The sequence below is a fragment of the Nothoprocta perdicaria genome, unplaced genomic scaffold, assembly GCF_003342845.1.
Source record: "Nothoprocta perdicaria isolate Ctin4 unplaced genomic scaffold, notPer1 scaffold_1, whole genome shotgun sequence".
NCBI classification, from domain to species: Eukaryota; Metazoa; Chordata; class Aves; order Tinamiformes; family Tinamidae; genus Nothoprocta; species Nothoprocta perdicaria.
Window position 1 is genome coordinate 13,398,623 of NW_020454093.1, and position 12,128 is coordinate 13,410,750.

Below are 12,128 nucleotides of genomic sequence, written 5' to 3' on the forward strand. Positions count from 1 at the left end.
CATTGAAGCACTGTGCATCTCCAAGAGCCAAGACAATCAAAATTTGAAGTTCCTAGAACTAAGATCCTCAGCTCAGCTCAGATACAGTCAAGGTTTTGCATTTATCATGAAAATCAGACCACAGAGTAGGAAATTCTCTAGCATACATATTAGATACAAGTTCAATGATACCATGTGTGGTTCTGGCCCCAAATAAGTTGTCTGATTCATGGAACTGGTATGTGTTTTTCAGAAAGGAGGTTTAAATCACTTTAAAATTTTAATATTATTTCTTTGGCCATCTTTCAGTGATAATGTTTTCAGTTTTAACAAACCAGTAGAATTAATTTTCCCCTTAATCTGTTTGCTTTATCCTCACATCTTCATTCCTGGACTATAAATAAATGCATCATAATTATAGAATGTGCATTTAAGAATATTTTTTCCATAAATAGTGGCTGGATACATGCCTTCAGTCTGCCTCAATAGAGAAGGTTTTGTTTAATTTTTTTTGAGCCTTGCGACAAACATGACTATAAATACTGTAGMGGATATCCTGCCCTACTGAATTTTAGATACTTTGGCTTTAATAGATCAAGGATTTTTTTCTATGTTTTCGCTAAAATACGAGGAGAGATTACAAATTAAGCTGATAGCATGATTGCAGTACTGAAAAAGTTCAATTAGTGCAATTTAAAAATTAATATAACAATCCAGGGGGGGAAAAATAAGGCAAAAAACCCCACCAGCTTATTAATCTAAACTAAAATATAGATAAAATAAGTCTTGATTGAAATCAATTTCTAGTATTTCCTTGAGAAGATTGTTCTGGGTAAGACTTGGTGTCCTGAAGAAATTACCAATAAGATACGGATTGTTTATTTCATAGTATTAGTGATAGGCACAGAAATATGTTTTTCTCMTGTTTACTGCTGTAATCTGTCTGTGTATGGGTTCTAGGGCCGTTCCTGCAGCTGACTGTGCTGGATCACAGGAGTAGTTCTGCTGTAGGAGTTCTGTACACTGCCACGAGTATTGGAGAGTTTGCCCCAACTTGGAAAACAATTTGAATACAAATTATTTGAAAAAAATCCACTTAAAATTTAAAAAGAATGATATGAGCTGTCTAAATTTTTCTCATTTTTGAAAGTTCCTACATATTTTGCTGAAAATSTGCATTGCAAATGATTGTATAAATGCAGTGAATCCAGAATGCCAGACTACTTTGTGCCTGTGCAGTAATGTATGGTACAGATGGGGGAAGATATTTGAAGATACTTATAGATATTTTGGTTTTGAAGCTCTGAACACATTGATAATACTGTTTTTGGAGAGTATATCTTGAACCTTAAAGTTTTTAAGTTTGGCTGGCTTGAATGAATGCTTGGCATGTAGTTTTGTATTTAAATTCTGATATGTGAGTGAAGTTTCAAAGTGTAGCTTTTGGAGGGAAAGCTGGGCTGCTTTTTACTTTCCACGACCAAGCGAAAGGGAACAGACATGACAAGTAGGGCAGATTTGCTGCAACAAGACTTGCAATGCTCTGAACAATTTTAGCAGCAATTGATCTTAATTTTATTGAAAGTCTGGTGTTAARGCTGCTTTAGTATGCCACTAGCTATCAAAAAAGATTTAAGTACAGCACTGAATTAAACTTCATTAAACTATGAAATGTTATTTAATTTTTGTTGATTTGATCTGTATAGGGCATGTGGTCTGTAGAGGGAACACAAACTGAGTAGCTTTTGATGTGTGCAAATGGGAAAAAAACASTGGATAATGCCCAGACATTCTTCTGAACAAGACTTTGCTCCAWCTTGTCTCTCCCCTACACTTCCAAAGTTTCCAAATGATGAAGTTACTAATAACATAGTCACTAATAATCAATAACATAATCACTCTTTGCTTCCTGGGCATACATGGGCCTTGTTTTTGCCTGACAACCTCTAGGCCATCAGCTGCTGTTTCTAGGCAGCTTTCCCAGTGGTCACCAAGAATCTCCGCCTGTCAATGGGGTCAAAAACACCAGGTCCCGCCGGACAGCTCCGGTGCGTGTCGCTAGTCCGGCCCGGCGCTGCCTCCTGTCCTGAGGAGACACGGAGCGCCTCACGGAGCRCTGGGTGCTGGGGACACGGGCTGCCATTGTCACCATAAGAAAGGGTTGTGAGATCCAAGTAGTTGAAGCACCATTTGCTGTCGTGTTGGTCACTCTGTGTTTTAGGTGAGAAAGACTCCTCTGGACAAGTTCTCTTCTCGCACGTACCTCAGCTAGGATCAGTATCTCATTATCACTGATTCCATAATTTCTTCTGAAAGCATCCTAGAATTTCTGTCAAGTTTTACTCATACTATTCTGCATTCATCCTTCCAAAGATACACACAGAACGGAATGCTATTATTAGCAAGCAGCGTTAATAATCTTCTTTTTATTGAATATCCTCTTAAGGACAGAAGAAAGAAGGAACATTAAAAATGATCATGGTAAAAACAATTCAAAACTAAACTGAAAACTCAGATTTTACCTCTTCACGGAATACTTTCCGGAATCTACTTTAATGTGAAAAGCCGACATGAATATAGTTTTTCTGGGTTTTTCAGAAAAAGTTCTTATAGGATTTAATCAGGTATATTGTGGGAGAGCATGGCTATCTGCACTGAACGTGGCCTTCCACTGAAATTGGTATGATGACCTCTTTTCTCAAGGGATGCAGGCTTATATAAGAGATCTATATAATTCCTGTTTTGAAAGACAATAAACCCTTATACTTAAATCTTTTATGTCTAGTCAAGACATGTTTTTCAAAARCATTATTTATGTCAAGGTCTTTTTATTTGGATTCTGAAAATAATTTCTTTTAAGGTTTGTTCTCAGGCATCCAGATGGATCATGATACAAAATTGCTAGCTCTTGAAAGCTTTGATCTTAATTATTAAATACTAAAATAAATATCAACACTGGTAAAAATACACAGAAGTTTTAAACATTTCAAATATTCCATGGAGAAGGAAGCTTCTTAAAAGATATTCTAGAATTAATCCTAAATTATTCTTTATCCTAAAATACTCATTTTGTTAGTGAACAATTCTGCTGCCCTTAGTTCCCACCCAAAACGGACCTCCCCCCCCCCTAATTTGTATGTATTTGGACCAATGACGGTCCTTGTTTGCGAATCTTCTAGACAGTGTGCAAAAAATGCATGCTTTGAATGTAAAATTTTGTTGTGTTGAGCTTTTTTTTTTACATAACATAAGTTTCATATAGAATATCAGTGTTTATACTTATATGACTAATTTTTAGCCAGAAGTGCATGCTTATGATGTAGATATTTTTCAGATTGAACAATCGGTTAATGAAACCATCAACCTCTCYATAAGTTTGTTGCTTTGGAAAATATTTGGTCATATTTTAAGTAAGTTCTTTTCCAGTGTATCTTCCTTTCCCTGCTTTTATCTCCAGACACACACATTTCTTTGCCTTCTTTTTCAAATATGCTGATTTATTTTCAGCTTTTGTTATCTTACTTGTTCTCCATTTCTGAATACTTCCTTTTTTAATTTTGCATATGAAGTGATAACTGTAGGATATAAAGTTAATTGGCTCATGTTTGTAAATATTCCTCCTTAAAAAGAATTGTTACAATTGCTCATCCGACAATGAAAAGTTTTATCTGTCAGTTCAAAGGGGAGTTAATTCTGTGCTCTCCATTAGCACTGTCTCTCGAGGACAGGCTCCTGCATGTGCTTCCACATCAGCAGCAAGCCCTTCCCTCCTGTCCACCAGCACTGAACAAGCTAAGGGAATATCTAGCCACATTTTTAGTTACCAGAAGGCTCTGTCCTGCAAGCTTTTATGTACCATAGCACCTCCTTCCAAGAGAATAACCATGAGAAATACTATGGTACATTGAGACACCCGTTTTCTGATGTTTAGCCTTCAGCTATGTGTCTCTACACTCTTACATAAATGGAGAAAACCCTCTGGSCAGTCTGTGTCCTTATGTCATTTTGAGAATATAAAGCATCAAGCTGTTGCCAGGTATTTAACAATCTTTAGGTAATCTCTGCAATTGCTCYGGATACAAAAATGGGGGACAAACTCCCATTTGCTCTGATCATGTTGTTCATAATGTATGAGGAAATATCAGAAAAGTAATCTTAAAATGGATGGGGATTTGTGCCAAAGAATTCCCTTTTTGTGGGAGGCAGTTTCCTTTGTACAGAGCTGAAAAATGTAGCTTTGCCATCCAAAGTGGACTACCCAGGGGCAGAAGAGCTAAGGACACTAAAAGGAAAAAAAAAAGGTGGGGGGGGGAAAGAAAAGTCTGCACCCAGGTATTCCTTAAAGTAGCATCTGGATTGAAAGAAGAAAATAATCAAAATATTGTGTTTTTTGTTTCTGTGCATAATCTTTGTGTCTATAGTGCTACAGGATGTCTGAGATAGCATAATCAAAAGGACTGAGCTTCAGTAATTTTGCAAATGTAGCTGTTTACTTTGAGCAGCTYCAGAGAAGCATAAATATGAAACCTAGAATAATGACTCCAATCTAARTGAGCTTGCAGGTTAGGGAAGCAGAACACAGAGCAGCTCTCTGCAAATTATGAATAAAGTGGGAAGTGGGTGCTCAGCTGTTACAAACCTTGCTGCAGTTTCTTAGCAAATGCACTGTAAACCCCAGAAAACTTCCCAGAGCTTCTCACACATAGAAATTGTGAAGTGTTTTTGCAGTAAAACTGAAACATCTTATTGCATTTGCAAAATATTATACAAGTCCATTAAATTCTTACAGTTCTGTGGAAGTTTGTAGCCGAACAGCRATTTACATCAGTAAAATTTAAATCAAATCTCGTGCTTCCAAAAATGACTAACATATTACCTTAGAAATATCTGAATAATCCAGTAATTTCTATCCACTTCCTTTTCTTCCAGTTCTTCAAGAAGCTAACACTGCTCCCACCAGCATTTGTGCAGCCTCTTTGTGATTTGCTTTGCTCCTTCCAGATGCTCCTTGATTTTACACAAATTGCAGGTACCCTGAAGGAAAGGCAGGTGATTCACACATGTAATGTTAGTTACAAAGTTGAGTTCCACAGAGGAGCAAGAGATGTTTAAAGGACTGAGCACCCAGCTTTACACAGCAACACTCACACCTGTGGAACAGAGCCACTCAAAAACATTTTGTTTTAAAGAGCATTTCTTTCAAAATGTAAAACCAACAATTGACCAACAATGTATCTGCTTCAAAATGCCTCACTTTTATTTTTTATTTTTTTTATTTTTTTTAATGAAAACTAATGCCATGTATTGAGAAAGGTAAAATTCCAAGCATATTCTTTTTCCTGCAAAATGTTTGGAGTCTCCCTGGAGTGGCTGATCGTTGTCTGTTTTTCTTTGCATTAATAAAAGCAGAAGGGGTTGGCATCTGATCATCAGCTCACTGGATCAGTGATCAAAGGAAAAAGGTCTAGTCAAATGCATTTTCTAGACTAAAGAGAGAAGGTGATGGACAAAATCTTAGATACAAATTGAAGAAACAGTTCTTTCCCATGGAATGTGCAAAAGATAGTCTTGTTCTGGAAAAGAGTTTCCTAAATATATATATTGCTATATAGTCATGGCAATGTAGGTAGATTCGAGCTGAATTTGAAAGGGAAGCTGGTGTGGTATATGTTGCTGTTCTTTTGTTTACCATGCAATTTTAGACTAGATATTTCTGGCCCAACCATGGGATGACCTAGATGCTACAGTCTGATACATAACCATCAGTCAGAGTCAAGTTTCTGTAGCTAAATCTGTGCTGTGTAGAAGATGGAGGGTAAGTTGATGCATTTGCAGGAGCTTGTGTTGCTGAGGAGATATGCTACGCTTGTTCTGAACCAGCTGGAATTTCCTAAGCACTGATGATTTTGAGAGCACCAACGCTCTACTGCTCCTGTCAAGCCAAGATGTGACAGAAGTATGAGGAACAAACCAGGTCATCATTTACTAGGATGGGATAGTTTCTTACTTCATGGGAGATGACAGTGATGTTTGTGGTGGTTGCAATGTAAAAGCCTAGTGCCAGGGATTCACATGCTCTTGAAATACAGGTTGAATTGATCAGTAGGGTTGACATCTTCAACCAAGGACATTGAACTGTAGGTATGAGCACTTAAAAATACATTTCTTTGACTGCTGCTGTTCTACAGATATTCACAAGCAGATTGTGTTCTCCATCTAAGAGTTAGTTCCTCATCTAAGCAGTGAGACCTCCTTGTATTTAGGGAGGGAATAAATAGAGCTGTGACATTCCAGGTTTGTCAGACCTGAGCTCGTATAACCCTTATACACAAGTCCAATCTTTCTTGTTTTTGAAAAGGACCAGTGAAACCTAGCCCTGGCCAAGTACAGTTTCCCATGAGATTGCTGTCACCTCCCAGTGCTGCTTATGGCATGTATTCCTCCAGAAAGTTTTCCAAGCCCTGCTGGCATTTTCCTTCAGACCTTGCCACACATCTCAGGCATAGTACAGAACCTCRTGAGAGCTGCCAGAGGTTCTGGTATGGCAAGAGTGGATGATTTTCACATTCTGATCCAAAACTTGTTGTCAGACTCTTGTGACCACATAGAGTACAGGGGTTCCAAATAGTTAAGATTGTTAGGGGCTATTTACTTATTTATCTTTGAGTGCATGTAGGAGATGCAGAAATTATTTATAACTTATATGCCAGCTGATTTCTCCAGAGGATGCTGAGCACAGAAGATAAGAATAGGAGAGGGAAGATGGGTGTTTTTTCTGGATGTTTTGTTAGCTGCTGTGGAGGCTTTGCTACTTCTCTTTCACAAGCCAGGAACGGCAAGGGTCAAAGTCACCGGTTATGTACATGAAGGCACTTACAGTGTCTTCAACTTCCTGGAGAGAGGCTGTTCTGCAAGAAAACAGGTGATGTTTTAGTTGTTGCAGGTGTAAACATTTTTGGAGAAGACTCCCTGGAACCTTCTTTGCAACATTTTGCAAGCTGCAATGCAGGAGCTCTGAGGATTATTACAGAAGTTACCACAGGTAGTTCTGTAATGTGGTATTTGGTACTTTATATGGGTGGTTTCTACAGTATATTTCTCTCAAATCCTGTGCAGCTGCACAGCTTTGGAGGAACTTGTTCCTTTTTGTTCTTTTTTTTGTTGTTATTGTTAATCTGCTAACARCTTCAGCTTCTGCATCTGCTCCTTCAGCAGAGAATCCAAAAAAGCTAGGTGTCTCAAGAATGGAGAAGAGGCCTTCTGGAAGCCAGGGGGTTAGTGGCCAAGGTAGTGCACAGCCATGGTCCTTAACGCTGKTTCCTGTGGTGAGTGTTTTGGGTGCACATGAAGCCTGAATATAATATCAATACGACTTCTCGTTCTGCATGTCCTGAACTGACTTCAGTTCCCGTACCAGCACAGAGTGTATCTGTGCTCTCAGTGTAGGTACTAAGTGTCACAAAAGTACCTACAGACAAAAAAGACACAAAAAGGTGGAATTAGGGTCAAAATGAAAAGTTCCAGTAAAAGAGGAAACAAAAAGCATTGAAATATTTTGCTAGCTTTTTCTTATTGAGCCTGATAACAGCAGCTTTTTCATATTGAATGTTGCCATCTTATCTAACTCATCCCATTATTCTCAGTATTAGAATTAAAGTGTTTTACACCTTCAGTAGGCTCAATTAAAGTCAGACAATTACACCTCTGACGGCAGGGAATAGAAAGTTCTATAGGTAGAAAATAGAAAACAAGAAGGAAAGTCTCCATCGTGACCATCCTGTAGTAACTGACAGATTCCAGCAAAATACGCAGATTAAAAGGGACGGGCTTTTCAGCCCTTTTAGAGCACATAATCTAAAACTCACCTGGCATCCTTTCCTGGCTTAGTTTCTTATTGCCCTGCTCTAGCTCACAGTAGAACTCGGATAAAAGAAATACAAAGCAGAATTTTTCCTCAGTTCCCCAGACTAATCACAGTGAAGTAAAAATGTGTGGTGGCATAATRCATATAAGTAATCAGGCATAATATTTTTGTGCATATAGACAACAATATATTTGGACTATATAAATAATGAAAACCTGGCATAGAATTTTTTATCAGAGTTTATTTCTAGAGTATTTATAGAGTTTTGATGGAAACACTAAAAAAGTGTGTAATTAAAACCAATTAACATTGCTTTTACAAGAATGAATCTTTTGGGCTTTATTCTTTGTTTAGAATATATATCTTSTTGAAAGAATTCAAGAATTTAACTCCACACATATGCTAAGTTCTTCAGTGCAATCTGTCATTGTTATCAGTGACCTTGGAACAATAGGAAATTATCCCTGATAAAATGCAGATAAAATAAACACTGCGGAGAGTTAGATGAGGACAGGCAATCATGCAGAGGGAGCACAATCATTTGTAACCTCAGCTTATTCAAACAAGGTGTGTCTTTACTCAAAGCAAATATTCATTAGAAATAAAAGTATAGAAGCTGAAGCCTTAGAAAAGGCTAAGATGCAGATTTTAACGGGAAGGAAACTCAGTAAAACAAACTCTGTAATGATAGATTCTCATCTTTTCCAGAATAAGTAGCATAACTTTTCAGAAGAAAAGTTTCAGTCAAAATTATGCATTGGTTGATCTTTAGCTTTTGGGCTCAATGTGTGTGTTAAATGCGATGTCTYGTAAAATGCCGGGCATTGGAAGACACATAAAAAAGTCATCTAGTCCATCCATACACGCTGGGTAAGAACAGCTATTCTATGCCTATTTCTGCCACAAGTTTGTATAATTTGTTCAAAATGGATCTCAAGGGAAATGCTGCTTCCTAACACATATTACTAGCCTTTAACCACATTAGATTTTCCTTTTTTTACCATGGATATGAAAAAAAATGCATGTACATACCCCTTTCTTTATCGCCGGAAACATTGAAGTGTTTATTTTGTTCTATCTCGGTCTTTTCATATTTGCCTAAACAAGCAGAATTTGTTCAATATCTCCAGAATATTGCATAAAGATTTCTAGGCCCCTGATCAGTCTCACTCTTCTTTGGACTGTCTCCAGCTGACACACATTATCTGTAGATGTCTCAGTATTAAGTTAAAGTGTTATTTCACATGAATTTTGGGTTATACTTTTGACTAAAATTATACCTTTGGCTTTAAAATCTGTGGCAGGATGCAATTTAATCTTGGCATATCTTAAATTGTAAGAGTCTGATTTTGGAAAATGAACATTCCTCAACAAAAATACCTATGAATGCACCTGTGTAATCTGCAAGGTTGGGATTTTAGTACTAGGTTGTTTGAGTAATGAAGTAAATTACTAGGTTTAAAATTATCTATTATTAAATAGATATTTTTCTATTATTAAATATATTATTATCTATTATTAAATAGATAATTTTCTCTATTTTAAAATTTAGTCTATTTTATCTATTTTATCTGAAATTTTTATCTTATTATTTCATCTAAAATTTTATCTATTTAAAATTTATCTACTTTAAAATTATCTGTGTATGTCGACAAGTTGCTCCAGGGAGCCGTGAAATCCAATTTATCCCCAGACTTCACATCCCTTTGTTAGGAAGCGGAAAAATGTCAAGACYTGAGAATTTTGGTTTGATTGCCATGTGACAGGTGGAAATGCATTCCAACAGCTATGGATTTCTACACATCAGCCAGACTGCTCTTGTCTTTTATGCTGCCTCAATACCGGCACARGGAGCATAGAGAGCACCTGAAAGAAACTGGGAAACTTTCACTAGGAAACTTTCAATAACTGGGAAACTGGGAAACTTTCAATAACTGGATGCCTTCTTTTTTAGCAGCCTGAGGTATTGTATGAGTGTGTTGTATGACACTCCTATTATAGAAAAGTTAAAAACAAGAGCCAGGATGTTCAAAGAGTGGGGCACGTTGCCCAGAGATGCTATRGTATCACTGGAAATAATGAGAACTTGATGGAACATGGCCCTGAGAAACTTCTTTGAGAATTGCTAATACATAGAAACCAAATCTAGCTTAGGAGACTCCCAAAATCATGGCAGATAGAGACATGGAACATATTAGGAGAAAGTACCAGGCATCAACTCCTGGCCACTCTTGGAGACAGACTATACCATCAATTCAGTAATTCATATGTTTTTAAGTTTGTTCTTGTGTTCTTTACATTAAAATAAATAAGTAAATAACCTGGCCTAATACAGGAACATCTCTCCCACATCCATGTCCATTACATAATTGAGTATACGAGCATAAGAATGATGCTTCTCACCCTGTACTGTGCCTCCAACAACGATCTGAAGTGGATGCCTAGAGAATGTTGCAAGAAGAGGGTGAGCAGGTAGTGATACTTCCTCACTGTCTTCTCCCAGGCACCAAAAAATTGCCTCTGGGCAACTGCTTGGGCCAAAGATGTCATGTATAATAACTGCCAGTTGTTTTTCTAATGGGAATTTTTCTAGTCTGTTTTTAAATCTGATTTTCAGAACCTCCTGCTGCAAAGGGCTCTATAGATTACTTACATATTCTATGAAGAGTCACCACCTTCTTCTCTCAAATCTACACTTATTTGATTCTCCCCAACTCTGGTAGCAGGAAAAGATGATGAATAGTAATTTCTCTTMATTCTCAGAATTTTATTTATTTTTATAGTCTCTCCCCTGCGTTGTCTTATCAGACTATACTGTCCAAATTACTTCAAATTCTATGATAGAAGGCATTCTCTGTTTTTGAATATCCTTGTTTTCTATATTTTTTCCCAGCATTTCAATTTTTTTGAGATGAAATAACCAGAATTCAGGACTTTACAGTATTCAAGGCAGTGCTACATTTTTGTACAGTGGCATAATCATGTGCCCTGCTTTGTCATCTTTCCTATGAGGCCACTCTGCTAGCACATGACAAAGTTTCTCAGAAGGAATTTACCAATGTTGTCTATAAAAAATCCCAGTGAAAATTTTGTTGCTCTTGGCTACTACATTACACAATATTGACTGATCATTTCTTTGATTTTTACATTGCTAGCTATAATTAATCTCTTGACATATTTTAGATAGTCCTCTTCTCATGGAGAAATGGGGCAAAGACCATTTGGTTTGTCCTGTGTTTGTTTAGAGTCTGGCAGAATGGGCTTCTGGCACCTCATTGCATTTCTTGTTTGCTAGACATTAAATTAAAAACAATGTCCTTCTCTCAAAAGGGACAGGTGTTGAAATTCCTAAAATTTTTGTACATGCATCATGGACAAATTGAAGTTTCTTCATTGCTTTGAAAAGTTATGAAAATACAATTTGTAGTGGATTTTGTTCCATGGGATTTCGGACTCCCAAACAACTAAAGAAAGCTCTTGCAGTGGTTTTACAAACTTTGTCAGAATATTATAAGCTCTACTAAATATTTTTTGTTCTTCTGTGTTTAAGCCACTTCTATTTGTTGAGGTTTAATTTTTCTTGACAAGATTSTAATCTTCATTATACATATGCGAACTTGTAGAAAGTCTACAGAAGACCACAAGATTTTTTTTAAGACTGTTTTTGGTTTAACTGATCTGTGAGTTTGCTTCTCTCTTTTCTCCTCTACTCCTTTCCCTTCTCTTCCTTAGATTTTGTTGGACTTTCTGTAGAACAGCTAGGGCTGTTCTCTCCAGGTTGCTTTAAACCCATTAGCGATACTTAAAAGAGGGTTCTAGGTTCAACATCCAAGCACTCATTTCACTTGCTTGTGTGTGAAGGCAGCCTCTGCATGCGAACTCCCAGGGAAGCAGACCATGAGCGTTGCTGTGGTTTTCCCAGGTTTTTACCCCAGTGCAGAACACGTGCACAGCAGCCCACACGTGTAATTACAGCTTCTGGGTGTCTGGTGCTCAACTTGCTTTTAAGACTGCACCTGTTTGTTGAGAGCGTAGCTTCCCAACAGCCACTTTCCCAGTACAGGCTTGCCAGTGTGGAAAATTGAGTCCAGTCTTTCACAGGTTAAATGACAAAAATATTTGACAATATACAGAAGGCCACGTACAGCTCTTAATCGATGCCAAATATCTTTTTCTCTCTCGTACCTTCCTCTGTCTCTGAATAAGAAAAACTCCAGCAAGGCTGCTTCTGGGCTCATGTGTACAGCTGCTGTTTTTTACAGCACGAGAGTTTATACCTGGACAA

The 12,128-nt window shown here is 37.4% G+C and overlaps 1 protein-coding gene across 4 annotated transcripts in view; it reads left to right on the forward strand.

The window, feature by feature from the left end:
• Window positions 1–12,128, forward strand: part of FYB1 (FYN binding protein 1) — a 64,007-nt gene that overhangs the window by 27,554 nt on the left and 24,325 nt on the right. The window lies entirely within an intron of this gene.